This window comes from Coturnix japonica, chromosome 17 (genome assembly GCF_054131305.1).
Source record: "Coturnix japonica strain WE chromosome 17, WE-NBRP24, whole genome shotgun sequence".
Classification (NCBI taxonomy): Eukaryota; Metazoa; Chordata; class Aves; order Galliformes; family Phasianidae; genus Coturnix; species Coturnix japonica.
In genome coordinates, this window is record NC_140679.1 from 5,587,518 (window position 1) to 5,605,338 (window position 17,821).

At 48.0% G+C, this 17,821-nt stretch overlaps 1 long non-coding RNA gene and 1 pseudogene across 3 annotated transcripts; one reads left to right on the forward strand and one right to left on the reverse strand.

Moving 5' to 3' along the window:
* Positions 1 to 11,511: 11,511 nt before the first annotated feature.
* On the forward strand, positions 11,512 to 12,451 carry LOC146758096 (olfactory receptor 5AP2-like; annotated as a pseudogene).
* Positions 12,452 to 15,106: 2,655 nt separating this feature from the next.
* LOC146758097 (uncharacterized) lies at positions 15,107 to 16,864 on the reverse strand. 3 transcript variants are annotated; one of them, XR_014935121.1, is made up of 5 exons: positions 16,746 to 16,864; positions 16,609 to 16,644; positions 16,010 to 16,045; positions 15,622 to 15,690; positions 15,107 to 15,462 (listed from the first exon to the last, which is right to left on the reverse strand). It is a non-coding gene; the product is annotated as an uncharacterized LOC146758097 (long non-coding RNA). The 3 variants fall into 3 exon arrangements; XR_014935122.1 differs by having other exon boundaries at positions 15,107 to 15,495; XR_014935120.1 differs by having other exon boundaries at positions 15,107 to 15,448; positions 16,746 to 16,863.
* Positions 16,865 to 17,821: the final 957 nt, after the last annotated feature.

The window sequence follows — 17,821 nt, forward strand, 5'->3', positions numbered from 1 at the left end:
ACTTATTTCCTACCTAATTTCCTTTTTTTCACTCCAAGAGCTCATTTAAACATGTATCCAGATTCCCCGAATACGTTAAAATATACCTAAAAAGGTTTCAAAATAGACTTTTACTTAGCTTTTCTTTTTTCCTACTTTGTCTGGATTTGGGGAGGTACAGCCACAGACAGCAGCTCAACGTGCTCTTTTCATTTCTGATCTCTTTACACCACCACAGTGCTCTCAAGTCCTCTCATTTGTGCAGTCCTGATGGTCTTGTGTGTCTCACGACCGTCCTGTTGCCTCTACAGCAGCAATCCAGGGCTGCAGTCAGTAGCCAGCAATACGAACAGCTGTGTCAGAGCTGGTCTCCTTGCTGGCACTGCCATAACAAGAGGGCCCCTTTAGAGCAGGACCAGAGAACTGGAGGGAGGCCTCTTCCAAAGCTGGTGTAAGGAATATACCTCAGGAGCTGCTCCCTGAGAAAACCTTGAGATCTTCAGGTGCTCTTCACTGTGTGACCAGATCAGAATGAATAGTCCCAAGGAGATCTGTAAGTGCCTCGGGGCAGTGCTGTGGTTTAAGGTTTATGGGTTGAGACAAAGAGAAAAAGAAAAGGACAAATGTATTTATACACATATAATATATTTAGTATATTTTCACACATATACAACATATGCAGTTGCAAACATATATGAACTAATCCCTATGCGCATCTGTTTGCAAGTCCAGGACTAGTTGCAGGGGTTTTAACAGCCACAGGGTTCACTGTAGGAGCTGAAGTGGCTGTCAGGCTGTTGCAGGAGTTGAAGTGACCTCAGAGTTCATTGCCAGAGCTGGAACCACCACAGGACCTGTGACTATGTTGGAGCAGCCACTGGGCTCATTGGAGGGGTTGGAGCCACCGCAGGGCTGTACTTCCTCCCTTGGGAGGAATTTGTAGCATTTTCTTATTACCATACTTGGAACAGCTACAGGACCCGTAGCAGGAGTGACTGCAGAGCTCATTATGAGGGATGGAGTGACAGCGGGATCTGTCCCAGAGCTTGGAGCAAACGCAGGACATGTGGCAAAACCTTAGAGCTGCTGCAGGGTCTGTGCCAGGAGTTGCAGAGGCTGCAGCACTGTCAGCATTTCCAGCTCTCTGGATCTGGCACACTGCAGTCATGTGTGTTTCTTGGGGGATACCAGAGCCACAGCAGACCTGCCCCCAATATTCTACCAGTTTCTCAGAATCCTGCAGTTGCTCAGAGATGAAGTTCCAAAGCCCTGGGGGTGCCCACCACTCCAGGCAGCTGCCCAGACCATCCCACACCCCCTGCCATGCAGAGCCTTCTCACCTTGGGGCAGATCTCTCACTGATATTTCTGAATAACTGTTTAATCTGAAACATAAGCTGAAACACATTAATGACACGTAACAGTGGGAGTGTGCTGGTGTGAGCACCCCACGGATAGTGAAAATTTTCAAGAGCTATTGGAACTAGCTGTCAATCTCCAGGACAAAACGAAGTGAGAGTGAGTCTGAGGGACTACTGGAAAGTGTCATCCCTTCTCTCCTCCATAGCAAGACTCCCTGAGGAGTCCAAGTCAAGGGTGTAATTACTAATCTTATCAACAGTATAACTTCCATAACTCAAAGATGACATCAGAGATGAATGTGCACAAAGCTTCATTTTGTCAGCTGCCAATTTTATCATGATATAAACCAGAGTCAAACAGCATACCAAAATAAATACCCTAATCCAGCATCCCGAGTTGACAAATGATGCAGCAGGGAAAACAAGCAGCAAGCAAGGAGCTGTGCAATGCAGCTTCATGAGAAGACTCATCAGTCTCCACAAATAGGGAAACTATCAGCATCATGGCCTGCAGTTTTCCAGCTCCCACAAAGCCCTGTGTTATCTCGCTCTGGACAGATGTGCTGTTATCTCAATCGTTGGAGTCTCACATCGGGCACCAAAATGATGGTGGTTGTTGAATCCAGCATGTGGCTCAGCAGCTCACAGTGCTTTGTGCACTGCCCCATTCCCAGTGGGATGGGGAAGAGAATTGGGGAAAAAAAGTACAACTTGTGGGTTGTAACAAAGCAATTTGAAAAAAGAGATAAAAGCAGTGGTGTAATAGTTATCACTATATATCTATTTATACGGAGTAGTATGTAACAACTGATGCACAAGCGCTTGCTCAGTATCACCAGACTGATGCTCAGTTGGGCACTGGGAAGAGAAGAGAGTGAGATAAACTGCCACCCCTTTCAATACAATTTCTGCTTGCTGTCAGGTGCTACAAAACGTCCCTTTGACCACTTCCAGTCAGCTGTGCATAGTCTGTTCCCTCCCAGCTCCTTGAGCCCTCCACTGACCATGGCCTTGGCTCTGTACAATGCTGCTTAGCAGCAGCTGTAAACATCAGAGTGTTATCACCGTTGTTTTTCTCTTATAAACAAAAAACTGCACCATAGTAGGCAGCCTGAAGAAAACAATTCCATCCCAGCTGTAACTCAGATACCTGCTTGTTCCCCTCCTCCTCTTGTCCTTCCTGATCAGGAAGCAAGGAACAGAATCTGCTGCTCTCCTCTCTGAGCCCTTTCCATCAGTTCTCAGCTGGCTCCTCTGCCATCCCCAGGCAGAGCTCAGTGCACTCTCACAGATGGCAGCAGCCTTTCCTAATTGTCCTTGGCCATCCGTCATAAAGAATTGGTATCTGCTCTGCTACAGTTCAGAGGTGAGAACCATTCCACCATGTCTCTGTGAGACAAACAAGACCCTAGGCCTGCAAAGGCACAGAGATTTGGAGTTCGCTGAGTGAATGTTTGTGGTTGTCTCATTAGTGTAAAGACCCTTCAGAAAGCATCCCCTTCCAGAAGCATGTTTTGATTTAGCCTGGCTGGGCCTTGCATCTACACTGTGGTACTGGTGTTCAGGGCCTTGCTCAGAAGCAGAAGCCTGCATGAAAGGAAATGCTCTGTGGTTTTCTCTTGAGTTGTCCCATTTATTTCTCATGCTACCCGCACTGGTCTACAGGCAATTTTGGGCAGCAGCAGGTTGGGGTTACCCCCAGAGGGTACACAGTAAGATTTAGGACGGGGTATTGGCAACAAGACCTTCTCTGAGGAATCCTCCCACAGTCCTATGGAACAACTCAGAGGCTTTCCCTGCAATCTCCAACACCAACATCATCCCTCAGCCCTTCCCTGTCAGATCCAGTTCCCCTCCCTTCGCCCTTTGGACCTGGTTTAAAGCCCTTTAATCAATCAGTGCAGGAGCATTTCAGATGGGGTCATGGAGGAGGCAGACTGCCATTCTTGGGGTGGCCATTTTCCCAGGAGGGCATGGTGTGAGAGCTTGTCCCATCCAGTTCAACCAACACTTGTATCCACCCAGCAGAAGGCTGTGCCCTCTGTGTCCCACTTGACCTCTGCATGGAGCTTACAGTTGACAGGGACATGGCTGAGAAGCTCTGGGCATGGACTAACGGACAAGGAAGTAAAGTGGGAGTCGACTATAAGCCACTCAGCCAGGAGGATGATACCAGTTAATTATTCTTTTAGGAATAAAAGCATATGTCTGGAACAGCATTACTTGCCCTAGGCACTGAAGTCCAGCCGTGCTGGTCCCTTGTTAAGAGGCATCTTGTCAGGTTTATAGGAACTTCAAGTAAGACTTGAGCTAGTAAAAACAATTAGAGGTAGCAAAAAAAAAAAAAAAAAAAAAAAAAAAAAGGAAGAAGGGGAATTAAAGGGGGTGATGAGATCACCAGTGCTGAATCCAGCACCAAGCCTACTGATAGGGATGTTCCACATAGCATAGAGTGGAAACAACTACACCTAGAAGCAGGGCCAGCAGTTGAGGCAGGGCAAATCCGACCTCCCCACCAGCAACTAGTTATAATATCAAAGGAAGCAGATCAGATACCATCAGCCCCTATTTGGAACTGGAGTTGCCTTAATTCCTGGACACTGGGCTATATCCAAATCAAAGGAAGTCACACCAGGCCTTGTTCTGAAACCTGACCATTTCAGAGCTGTTGTTCAGGACTCTTCCAGGAGTGGCTGATACATCAATCTAATAAAGGGAAGGGACACCCAGCTGCTCCATGTGACTTAATTGTCTCTCAGGGCATTGTTCCAGCTCACATGAACAGACACTCACATCTCATCCCATACACCAACCTATGGTTCAAACATTCTGTGGTTTCCTTCCATAATGGTGATCTGCATGTAGCAGTTAGCAGATGAAAAGAAAGAGAGATGAGAAGGTCTACCATTAGAAACAAAAACCCACACCATATCCCAAGACTGATATTCACAAGCCATTTCTCCCACCCTCCGCATCCCAATGATTTCAGCAGGGATGTGATCCACGGCCAGCGGATCAGTCCATCAAATCAGTCATTTTGCTGCATCACTCGAAAAAGCACTCCAGTCTTTTTGGTGATTGCCTTTGTGTCTTGATGGGACTCAGTTATGGTAGTGGTGGCACTGTGGATGATGATACAGCATTCTCCTTCAGCTCAGTTCAACGTCCCTCACACCCCATATTCTTTTAACAGAAAAAGTCTAGAACCAGTTGGTTTTGCAAGGCCACCTTGGGTACTTGTTAAACCTGTCTGTTTGACTCTCCAAAAACATGTTTTGTCCAGCTCCTTAGCACATGGACCTGCCAAGGTAGATTCTCCAGGGCAAGCTGGTGTCATCCAGGTGGGGTCTGATGATGAGTTTGGTCCCCCAATCCCTATCTTGAAACCAAGGCTCTTCCGCATCTTTATCAATGAGGCAGACAGCGAGATTCAGTGTTTACTGATGGTATCATGCTTAGCGGTGCAGCTAGTAGAAGGAAGGGATGCCACCCAAAAGGACCAGGCCAGGCTCCAAAATGTCACCCACATAAACCAAATGAAGCTCAGTGAGAAGAGAGGACTGCAGGGCGATCTCACTGTAATTTTTCAGTACTCAAATGACTGTAAAAGCTTATAAGCTTTATCTCCCATCTCCTCTGAATCACTGGAAACAACCCCACAGTGCAGGGAGGGATCATGGGTCCAGAGCTGTTTAAATCACACGAAGCAGCCTCAGTGTCTGTGGGCAATGCCTGTCCCTGCCCGGTGGGGCAGATTCTTGGGGAAAGAGAGAAAGGGAGAAACCAACCAATAACCAACAAAAAACATTGCGTTCATTTAACACTTCCTTGAAGCACGCGACTTTGCCAGCAGACTAGTACCAGAAGAGGCTTAGACCAGACATAAGAAGGAACTTTTTGTGTCAATGTGGTCAGGCACTGGAATGGCTGCCCAGGGAAGTGGTGGAGTCATCATCCCTGGCAGTGTTCAAGAGGTGTCTGGATGAGGAGCTACAAGATATGGTTTAATGCTTTGTTGTAGCTACAGTAATGGGAGGATTACTGTTGGACTAGGTGATCTTGTAGGTCCTTTCCAACCTCGTGATTCTTTGATTCTATGAGAGGAAATGAACTGATGAGGAGAACTGTGGATGATGGGTTTCCATTCTGTGCAACCCCAGATCCAACTGTACATTCAGAATCTGAAAGGCTGAGGCTGGTAGCTCATTTGCATATCAGAAGCATAGATTATAATCCACTTAAGCAGATATAAACATAGGATCATAGAATCACAAGGTTGGAAAGGACATAGAAGACCATCCTGTTCAGCCGTCCTTACATCATCATTACTGCCATTGAGCTACTGAAACATATCTCATAGCACCTCATCCCAGTGCCTCAAAAACCAGCAGGGACAGTGATCCCACTACTTCCATGGGCAAAGAAGAAGTCAAGTAGGGCACCACCCCTGGTAGGCTCTCCATCTTAAAATCATTCATTGGATGGGACCTCAATGTGGCACTTTGTATGGAGAGACCAATGGAGATGGCTTCCTAACCCTAACCCTAACCCTAACTTTAACTATAACTCTAACAATTACCTCCATGGGTAATTATTTCTCATTACAATCTGATTCTAATGGCAAAACACAACTGCATCCCAAAGACCACCCACCTCTCAGGGGCAGCCAGCCCTCACTGAGCCCCAGCTCTGAGTCATTATGGCTGGAAAAGAACTTCAAGCGATCCCCTCATCCAACCACCCACTGCCCACCAGCACTGCTCGCTGCCCCACACTGGTGGAACACCTCCAGGGACGGTGACTCCACCGCTCCATGGGTGGAAGCCTCAACTGCAATGCAAAGGGGCTTTGATTTTCTATCATTTTCTAAACAGCTTTTCTTTACCCATGAATGCAATGCCTGGTTGAGATTCATGTAAGGCAAAATAAAAGATAACAATAAGTATTAATGAACAGTTGCTATCGGACAAACATCTGATGACTTTTATTAAGGCCCACAGGAATCAGAGCTGTCAGCACAGCTGCGTGACGTAATTATAAACCACCACCATTGGAGCCAAACAAACACTGCAGTCTCAGTAATCCCTTAAAGAGATAAAGAATCCCAAGAGAGCACAATTGGGAGGATATCTCCATCCTCTGCCACGCAGTGATCCGCCCCTATCAGTGGGGCAGTGCCAGCTGTGGACTGATCCACACATGGAGGGAGATGTGGCTGTGAATGAGTCCAGAGCTTAGCAGTCATCAACTCTGTGCACAGCACTGCTGAATGCATGAGTGTGTGGGAAAGGAAGAGAGAGAAGGCTTCAGAGCAGGCTGATGGACTGCCCACAAGGTCCTGAAAGGGAGGTATGTATTGAAGCTGATGATGCATGTCTGCATGGGATGGGCTTCAGAAAGCGAGCTCAGTGAGGAAGGAAAGTGCCTCAGGCTGTGCTGCTCTCCCAGCACAGGACAACGGTGTGGATGGATCACTTGGAGGCCCTTTCCAACCCATGCCATTCTGTCAGTACCTTTTCAACCTAACCCAACCCAATCCAGCTGTTCCAAGGCTCTATGATCTTTAAGGACCATTCCAACCCAACCTTTCCGTGGTTCTGTGATCCTTACAAACCCTTCCAACCCAGGCAATTCTGTTGTTCTGTGATCTGTAAGGACCCTCCAACTGCAGCCCAAACTCCAACACTGTGGGTCTCTGTGGGTCTCTATGGGTTTCTGTGGGGTAATCAATTCCAGGAATCAACTCAGAGGTGCATTTAATGCAATTAATCCGCTTAAAGACAGAGTTGGGAGTCAGTGCGACATTCAGAGCAGAGCTCAACTGCATAAATACAGCATTCGGTGTTGCCTAATTATCTTAATTATCCCATGATTAATTAAAGAAGGAGATGAGCTTGTCCTTGAGAGCAGCTCAGCACAGAAAGACCTGGGGGTCCTGATGGACAAAAGACTCAACATGAGCCAGCAGTGAGCTCTGGCAGCTCGGAAAGCAAATGGACTCCTGGACTCCATCAGGAGAGGGGTGGCCAGCAGGGATAGGGAGGTGATTATCCCTCTCTACTTGGCTTTTGTGAGGCCCCATCTGGAGTACTGTGTCCAGGTGTGGAGCCCTCAGTACAAAAAAGACATGGTGATTTTGGAAAGGGTCCAGAGGAGGGCCACGAAGATGATCAGGGGGTTGGAGCACCTCCCCTATGAGGACAGGCTGAGGGAGTTGGGTTTATTCAGCCTAGAGAAGAGAAGGTTGCGGGGTGACTTCATTGCAGCCTTTCTGTACTTGAAGGGAACTTATTCCCAGGAGGGGAGTAAACTCTTGGAAAGGGCTGACAATAGCAGGACTAGGGGAAATGGTTTTAAGTTACAAGAGGGAAGATTTAGGTTGGATGTTAGGGGGAAGTTCTTTACTAGGAGAGTGGTTAGGTCCTGGAACAGGCTGCCCAGGGAGGTTGTGGATGCCCCGTCCTTGGAGGTGTTCAAGACCAGGTTGGACAGGGCCCTGGGCAACCTGATCTAGTAAAGGTGTATGTTTGGTGGCCCTGCTAGGCAGGGGGGTTGGAACTACATCCTTGAGATTCCCTCCAACCCGGGTCATTCTGTGATTCTGTGATTCTTGATTCTGTGATTCTGTGATTCCCCTTATGATCAGTTCTAAGTTTTTTTTTTTTTCGTCAAGTGAAAGGACAATAATAGACAAATAAAACTATTACGTCACCCCCAAGCACTTGTAACTCCTTGGATCTGCTGGAGTTACTCTGCCCAGCAGAGAATACTGTGATCATCATTAAAGAAATGGAAGGAATGCTCCCCAGCACAGCAAAGTCTGAAGCACAAGTCCAATTGGTGACAGGTGGACAGGTGGCCTGGGTGATCTTGGAGATCTTTTCCAACCTTGGTGATTTGTTATGGTTCCATGAGTAAATCGATCATTCATTTCAGTTTCAAAGAATATTTTTAGTGGAATCACTCCAAAATCATTATGTGAATATATAAAAATTCCAACATTCCACACTCTGAACACAAAATACTACAAAGACACTTGTATTCTATGTACTGCCAACCTCTGGTGTAGTTGTGCTGGTGGCTGTACACAGGGGATGAATTGGAACAGGTGGGCATACCCAAAGGTCTGCACATGCACAGCAGGACAGGCCTGTGGTTTCTCAACCTAATTCTGCAGGAGAGCCGTTGCAGAAGTTACTTTTGCCCCATTACATGCAGGCACAAGACCAAGGTAAGGTGGTTGGAAAACAGTGATAAAGACTTTGTAAAGGTGACAGAAGTGTGGCTTAAAGAAATCAAAACTCTGTACTCATGTGATACATAAAATTTCCACTATCTGGAGTGGTCCCTGAGGCGTAGTGGTAAGGACCCATTGAGAACGATGCCTTCTATTCCCTTGTACTGAAAGTAGACTCAGGTACGGAACTGCAGCTCAATGGGAATGTTCTACAACACCCAAGTAACTGGAATCCAAAGATTCAGGGCAAGGAAGTTGTTTTATTGCATTGCCACATCCCTGCAACTCTTTGCACTCTTAAAGTGCCTTGTATGTGTGCCCAAGAAAACCTCAGAGACACTCCTCCCTAGGTACACCCCCAGCATATAATTATGACACCTTATTGATGAAAAGACACTTACTCGTGCACATGGGCTAGAGTTCTGGCTGATGCTCATGTGTCTTTTAAGGTCTCTTCCAATACAAGTCCATCTGTGACTCTACGTGAGAAAATTCTTTTTCTACTAAATCAGGACACAGCTCTTCCTTAATAAACTGGTGCTCTGAAATCTCCCGTGGAATCATTTTTCTGTCACACAGATCTTCTAACTGGATGTAGAAAGGAACAGAAGGACAGGCAGGTTTCCTGGAGGTGCAGACTGCAGTATATCACCTGTAATGAACCCCTCATTGCAGTGAGTATTTCCACGTGGTTCTCACAGAATCACAGAATGACCCGGGTTGGAAGGGACCTCAAGGATCATGTAGTTCCAACCCCCCTGCCTAGCAGGGCCATCAAACATCCACATTTACTAGATCAGGTTGCCCAGGGCCCTGTCCAACCTGGCCTTGAACCTGGCCTCCAAGGACGGGGCGTCCACAGCCTCCCTGGGCAGCCTGTTCCAGGGCCTAACCACTCTCCTAGTAAAGAACTTCCCCCTAACATCCACCCTAAATCTTCCGTCCTTCAACTTGGATCCATTTCCCCTAGTCCTGCTACTGTCAGCCTTTCTCACTGTATCCTACCTAACTGATTTCCCATCTTTCCATTTAAATTGGTGATTTAAAACACCATGAGCCTTTTATTCCTGCGTAAGCATTTTTTACGGCATTTCAGTGAATTTGGTATCAAGGAAGGAGGTGCTCGTGCTGCACTTAATCTCCCTCTAGAATGACTGTGTAAGTTATTATGAGTTATGCTTAATGTTGCAATATGCGCCGAGTCTTCCTAGAGGCCTCTGAGATGGAAGGCAGAAGTACAACACCCAGCTAGATCCTAAAAGTGCTAATATTGTTATGTCTTTATCTTCAACTCTAATGATCTCCAATCTCAGAAAAGTTAAGCTTTTTGATTCATCACTTTACACTTAATATTATCTATATCTATATTATCTCTATCTGTGAGAACAGCCTTGTTTTTCTTGCCAGTTCTGCTTCACAAGACACACTGGAGTCATAATAGGCTGCTTTTATCTTTGTACCCATCAGATGCAAGGACTTCTTCCTCAGGTTTCTCATATATTGTTTTGGATTAGAGTGCACCAAGGTGGAAAGTTGCTCACTGTTGCATCCCAAAAAATGGAAATCCACCAAACTGGGGAAAAACAACCGAGGATCAGCCAAAAGCCTCTGTGATGAGGCTGAGGATGGAAAAATGGGGATTAAGAAAATGAACATATGACCTCACAGATGCAACTGAGCGTGTCCAGAAGGATATTAGCATATATGAATAATTTCTTGGAAAAGAATGAATATGTATGCCCGTGTACTGCTTGTGCATGTTGGAACAGTTCAAAAGTTCAAATGTAGAACCTGAACTTTGAGAGAGCATGCTTGCTTGTCACGTATCTGGGGAATAAAGGAATACCACTCTGTGACACCACACTGGAGTTAGATAGTTTTATTCCTAGATTTTAGATGATGGAACATCAACACTTTTCTTTATTTCTTTATTTATTTATTGCATTTAGGGGCATCTCTGATTGTGATCAACTTTTGTAAGACAGCAGATATCTGTCTCATTTCAGTGCTGTACAGGATTGGTTTTCATCAGTCGGATGCCTCTAGCCCTGTCTTGGTGCGCCTTTGTGCTTTTCTCTGAGGTGTGCTCCAGTTTTTAAGGCTGGACAAAGGAGGAGGGGAAGTCAGGAAGGATGTGGTGGAGACCTTGTGGAGGAATGAGTGCCCAGAGTGAGGGAGAAGTCCAGGCACAGAGACAGGCATTCATCCTGAAATGCAGACTGAACAGGTCTGTGGTCAGGAAACAGAGCTGCCTTCCAATCCCTGTTGTAGAAGGGCTGTAGGGTCAGGAGTTCTTCAGGCTTTTCCACCTTGGAGCACTATAGGATACTTCAGACTGAGATTGGGATTCTTGTCACCTCTCTTCCTCTGAGCTGATCTCTGTGACAACTTTACAGGACGTTTGCCTGGTTGCTTTCAATATGAAACCCCTGCAACTTCTCAAGAGGTGACAAGTTTTCTGGCAAGTGTGATCTTATCCCAGCTGCTGGAACGCTGTCCTGAGGGAACGAATTCTCTGAAATGCATTTTGTTTTCCATCCCCACATGATAAAAAGAAGATCATCATAGTATCATAGTCTCATGCGGGTTGGAAGGGACCTTAGAGATCATCGAGTCCAACCCCCCGGGATTCGAGCCTCCTGTGTAGCAGACCGGCACTTCTACCACTTGCGCCACAGGGGGGATTCGAACTCAGGGCCTCCGGTGTTGCAGTGCGGCATTCCTACCACTTGCACCACCGGGGCACACAAGATAGGAAGAAAGAGGACAGGAAAACAACTTCTTATTTTTTTAACCTCATCTACATATTTTTTAGTGCCTGAGATCTCTATTTATTTACTTTCCCATCAAAGAGTAAGACTCCGATAAGGAGTATTCTGCTTTGCTCACTGATGTGTCTGCTTGCTTCCAGCTGTGTACAGTGTGCCTGACAGGGATGCTGGAGGGAAATCTCACCGAGGTGGCAGAGTTTGTTCTGCTAAGCTTCACTGACAACCCTCAGGTATGAGCCCTCCTCTTCACTCTGCTGCTCCTCATTTACACTGCCAGCCTGGAGGGGAATTTCACCATCATCATGTTAACCCGAGTTGACTCTCACCTGCAGACCCCCATGTACTTTTTCCTCTGTAACCTGTTCTTCATTGACATCACCTACTCCTTTGTGATTCCTCCCAAGACACTGGCCAATCTGTTAGCAAAGAAGAAAGTAATTTCATTTCTGGGCTGGACTGTGCAATTTTTTCTTCACTCTTTTTCCATCAGTGCTGAAGTTGTGCTCTTAGCCGTGATGGCGTACGATTGGCTTGTGTCTGTTTGCAACTCACTGCGGTATGCAGTCCTTATGTCCAGACAGAAGTGTGCTCAGCTGGTCTCTGTCTCATACCTGTGTTGATGCATCAGTTCAGTTGCCCACACAGCTTCCCTGTTCAGCCTGTCCTTCTGCGGGTCCCGTGTCATCGATCACTTTTTCTGTGACATCTCCCCACTGCAGCAGCTCTCTTGCTCTGACAAGCGTTTTGCACAAGGGTTACACGTGGCCTTTGCTGCAGTGGCAGGCTCGGGCACTGTGAGCATCATGCTAATCTCTTACCTGTGCATCATCTTTGCTGTCCTGCAGATTCATGGTGCCCGAGAAAGGTGGAAAGCCTTTTCCACCTGTGCCTCCCACCTGTCTACTATCACCCTGTTTTATGGGACTCTCTTCTTCATCTACTTAATACCCGTGCTCAGCAGCTCTGCTGATCAAGTGCAAAGTGGCAGCTGTGTTTTACACACTGGTAATCCCTGTGGTGAAGCCCCTGATTTACAGCCTGAGGAACAGGGAGGTGAAGGATGCCCTGAGGAGGTTGATACAGAAAGCATTTGTCAATAAGTAAAATCCTCTCATGGAACAAATCTGAAGGTATGTAAGATTAGGAGGTGACTACACAGAGTATAACTTGCATCTTGTCGAAAACAGCAGGGAACCTCAATGAGACAGCACGCTGCTCTTTCATTTCCCTTGGCATAGAACTCCTCAGAAGTAAGTCAGCAGAGAGAAAGTCCAGCCACAGTATTAACACCCATCAGTTGTCTTCACTGTCAGAAAATGTCAGTTGGGGTCCTGAGATACAGATCCCAGTTTCCTCCCACAGGCTCACTGCAGTCTCCACAACTCCCACAGGCTGTTGAACATCCAGCTATGCTCCTGAGGAACACAGCAGAAGAAATAAGGACTTAGGGTGAAAAACCTTCCTGATGTCTTATTGTAAGCCAGATGTTGTGATATCCAGTGTTACTAAGCATCTTTGAGGTGAAGGGCTGGAAAGGAGTAGCTTTCTGAAGACACCCAAAGCAGAGAAAGAAATGTCAGGTAAATAGAGATGATTTTCTTGTACTGAGAAGAAATTGTGTATAGGATATGGCAGGATTGTACAGAAAGTCATCAAGCAGCTGTAGCAATAAGGCAGAAGTCCATTCCCAACTCAAGAGTATGATCCCCATCACTGTAATCTGCTTTGTGAGGAATATTCCAAAAACTAATAATGTAAGAATGACGGTATACTAAGTTGTACCAAGCAGTTGCATCACTAGCTCAAATGAAGCAGCACCTAACCTTTGTAGAAGTTCGTTCTGCATTTGTATGGCCTCATCCACAAAATGCCCAGGTCCAGCCACCCGTCTAGGTTTCCTTGCTGGTTGTGTAGGAAGAATTGTGTCTCTTGAGAACTACTCCCTCTCCTCAGGCACCTTTTTTAGCAAAGGTGCTTTCTTTTTGAAGGTTTCTGCCTGCCACAGAATGTGAGCAATGACAAGTATGGAGCAAAACACGTGTCACCCAGCTTTGCTTTTCCTGAGAGAAATAACACTGTGCTCACATTCCTCATTTCCAAGCTCTGCTTAATGGGTTCTGTTTATTCCTACGTAATCCTTTCAGCTTTGCACATTAGTTAAGCATCTCCCAGCCAGTAGAAATAATAGTAATGTTCTGCTAAAAGATAAACTTTTTGCGGAATTTATCTCCAGAGCTTACTGTGTCTTGCCTTGTAGTCAGCTGGGATTTCAGAGATGTTTTGGGTAGCCTGCTCTGCAAGCAGTTAAAATCTTTTAGACTGGGCTATTCCTAATGAATTACAGACAGTCTAGAAAGTGGAGTTTTTATCTCCAAGGCTTATATCTGTAAAGGCTGTGCGGAAGGAGAATGTCTGCTCCTAGAAGGTATTGGTCAGGGCTCTTTACCTTTGTCCTATCCCTACAGACCCCCTTTAGATATTGAAAGGACACACTCAGGTCACCTCACACCATTCTCCAGGCTACACAGCCCCAGCTCTCAGCCTGTCCACGTAGCAGAGTTGTTTCATCCCTGGGTTCCTATTTGTGGACCTCCTCTGGAGGCACTCTAACAGCCCCATGTCTCTCCTGCACTGAGGACTCCACATCTGAACACAGTGCTGCTGGGGAAATCTCGCCAGCACAGACCAGAGGAGCAGATCCCCTCCCTCTCTCTGCTGAGACAAGTCCACCCATCTTATTACCAAGGAAAGCCTGCTGGAGAGAGTTGAAAAAGCACTAGGAACACACTCTCAGCGGTATGATTTGAGCTTTGAGTGGTCCTGCACGAAATCAGGAGTGGCAGTTAATGATCCTCATTAACTGTTCAGGTTCAGGTTGTGCTATGATTTCATGATTCTACAGACTTGCAGGATGACTGTCACTTGTTCTTGGGACTGCTGTCAGTTTACATTGGCCTTATGGCTGTGGTGATGAGTTAGCTACATAGAAATTTTGGCCCTAGTACAGGCAGAGCTGATGGCAGGAGTCAATGCCCAGCCAGGTGTGCCCGACCCAGCCCAGCTGGGCAGGGATAACAAGGTAACCCACAGGGCCATTGGCTTAGGCTGCAGCTATCTAACACTGCTGGAAGATGTTCCAGCCTTGTCTCTGTGCCTCTTCTGGATCCCGAGCTCAAGGTGGGCGAGCAGAACCTCTGTGGGAGTTGTGTTTTAATCCAGCAGGTGCTTGAGCAACATATGCTCATCTGCTCACTCCCCACTCTTCCTAGTGATCACTGATCAAGAGAGGGTGTCACTGGTCATCAGGGGGCTTCATTGGTCATCAGGAGATTTGAGGCGTCCATGGGAGGGGATGTGCAGACCTTGTTCTGGGAGATGGGGCACTGATGCAAGAGGACTAAAGCAAACCCAAAGGAGGGACAAGTGGCTGCAGTAAGACTGGGGGTAAAAGGAGGGTGATGTAGTCACACTGTGTCCATGGGTCAAAGTGTAACGAGTTTGGGATGAATTGTATGGAGGAGCTGAGAGAGAGCAGAGGGAGGGTACTCGAACTGCTTGGCAGCATGAGGATCTCCATCCTTTAGGACTTTGAGGCAGATGATGAGAGAGGGTGGTGAAGCCCACAGGGGTGCAGGACATGGTGTGCATGGCATGGAGCTGGGGAAGCTTCCCAGCACTTTGAGGTGACCACTGCCAGGCAGGGACAGATCCAAGCAGTCCGTGCTGAGCATGAGAACAAGGACACAGACACACAGAGTGTAGCTTTGCTGAGGGATTTATTGATCATCAGAGGGTGTCATTGATCATCAAGGTCTTCATTGGTCATCAGAGGGCAACGCTAGTCATCAGTGGGCAGCAATGGTCATCAGAGGATGTCAGAGGGCATCACTGGAAAGGAGGAGCCTTGTCCCTGCAGGGTTTGTCCCCAAGGACTTAGGGCAGGAGAAGGACTGGCAGCAGCCAAGAGACCCAGGGCAGGATGTGGGTCCCCTGGGGACAGAAGCCATAGCCCCTGTCCCAGCTGCATGGTGACTCTGGGCCATCCATAGGGCACCCTGAGCCTGCCCCCTCCAGATCTGTTCCTCTGCACATCTCTGTAGACTGCAAGCGAAAGGCTGGAGGTGAAGAGTGGCCAGGTCCCCCTGGAACTGGTCAGGGACAGTCCCCTCCATAACATCAATTCCCAGCACCTGATGCCCAGTCCTCAGGGCTCCAGATACAGCCAGGGTCCCCTAAGTCCCCCGTGGGGTTGTAAGCATCCCCGTGCTGCTCACCTAGACATGTAAATCCAGGGCCACACGTCTCATGCGTGGGGGATTCTCCTCAGTCCTGCTGAGCACATCCTGGGGAAAAAGGGGCCGTCAGGGATACACGGAGGGTATGGGGAGAATGGAACACACTGTGGGCAATAAGACACAGTGGGATACCCTGAAGGTGCAGGGACCCATTGTGGGCACAAGAACAGCATGGCCAAGGCATGGTCCTATAGCCAGCTCAGCCCCAACTGCCCCCCATTGCCTCCTTCCCCTGACCATTGCCCTCCCACATCTGGAGGGAGCCCAACAGCAGCCTTGGGGCGGCAGGAGGGTCCCCAAGTCTCAGGGGAACTGAGAACAGCAAGACATCTCAGCCCCATCCTTGCCCCAGGGTCACCCAACTCACCAATCCAGGAAGGGCAACAGCAACAGGTGGTGGCACCTGGGGAAGAAGAGCCATGAGGCAGCAATGAGGGAACTGTGAGTCTGGGGGATCACAGGGTGACCCCATCCAAGCAGCCTGGTTGGTCCCAAGGCTGCCCCCAACCTCATGGTTGCCAAGGTCTTTGCACCTCTGCCCATGGGCAGGAGCCCAGGGCTGGGGTTGGGCATAAGGACAGGGCAGGGCTTTGGGGGGCCCAAAGGAGGGGAATAGGGGTGCCAAGAGTCTTGGGGGTGCTAAACAGCGAGGAATGGAGAATGAGGGAAAATGAAACACAAGGGATTGGGGACCTAAAGAGATGAGAATTGGGTTGCCAATTAAAGGAGATCTGTTGGTGCAAAAAGGATGGGATGTGGGGACCCAAAGAGATGGCATTTGGAACAGCCAAGAAAAGGGATTTGGGGGAGCCAGAGAAAAGATGACTAGGGTGCAAATGGAAGAAATTTGGATGTGCCAAATATAGGGGCAGCCTCTGCCAGGCAGGGACAGACCCCACCTGCTCCTTCAGAGCTCCCTGCAGGGCCATCCTTGGGCACAATCAGCATGACTGCCCAGGCACTCACCACAGCAACTTCTGAGTCCGGCAATTGCACAAGTGACTGTGGGGAGAGGAGTAGGAGAGAGAGTGAGAGATTGCGTCGGGGGTCCCCAGTAGCCAATCACCTCCAGCCCCAGCCCACATCCCCCACAGATGCTTCACCTGAGCTTCCACTGTGCAGCACAGGGCAGCAAGGAGCATCACGAGGCTGAGCACAGCTGCCTTCATCTTCCTCTGTGCTCTGGGAGCTGGGTGAGGCTGCAGGAGGCAACGTCTGCATTTATCCTCCCAGAGCCCCTCCCACTCCCCAGATGCCCCTGGGCTTGGCAGACTCCCCTGACATGGACTGAGCCCAGCATGCAGCCGTCCCCTTCCTTGGCCCCAGGAAACATGAGGAAGCCAGGGATCAGAGGAAGAACACTGAGTGCTGGGATCCTGATGGCACTGAGCCCAAAGCCCTCAGGTCCCAGCACTCAGCACACACAGCCTTTCTTTCACCCAGGACCACCCAGAGATAACACTGTCCTCATATCATGTCTTTGTCCAAGGACTCATCCCTGAGTTCTGTCCTGTCCTGTGAAACTACAAGGTGTGAGGCTGATTCTTTTTGGGAACTAGGATACAGCATTTGGGGAAACTGGGAGGTGAGAGGGTAATAGGGACATGGGTAGTGAGGAACTTATGGAGATATTTGGAAGGCAAGGGGACACAGGGATATGAGGACATGAAGATATGAGAACATCATGTGATACGAACACATCATGGGAACATGAGTATGTCACGGCAGTTTGGGGAAGTCATGGAGATATGGGAAAATGGGGACGTGCAACCAAATGGGAACTTCTTGGTGACAGGGATCTGGAAGTTTGTAGGTGGGGCCATCATGGCCAGGCTGGATGTAGCTCTGGGCAGCCTGGTCTGGTGGTTGGTGACCCTGCACATAGCAGGGTGATTGAAACTAGATGATCATTATGATACGTTTAACTCAGGCCATTCTATGATTCTGTGTGGGCAGTGGGGACAGTTGGGTGATAGGGAAACATAGACACAGGAAGGTTGGCAGTGTTCACTCAGTTGCTTTGTCATCATGCTGGAGATCAGGAGTGAATAACAGAACTTGGCTATGGCTGATTGGTTTCCTCCTCATTTATTGCTTCAAAACCCAAAGACCATGCCTTTTAGAATCATGGAATCTCAAAATCATGGAATACCTGAACCATGGAATCACAGACTAGAAT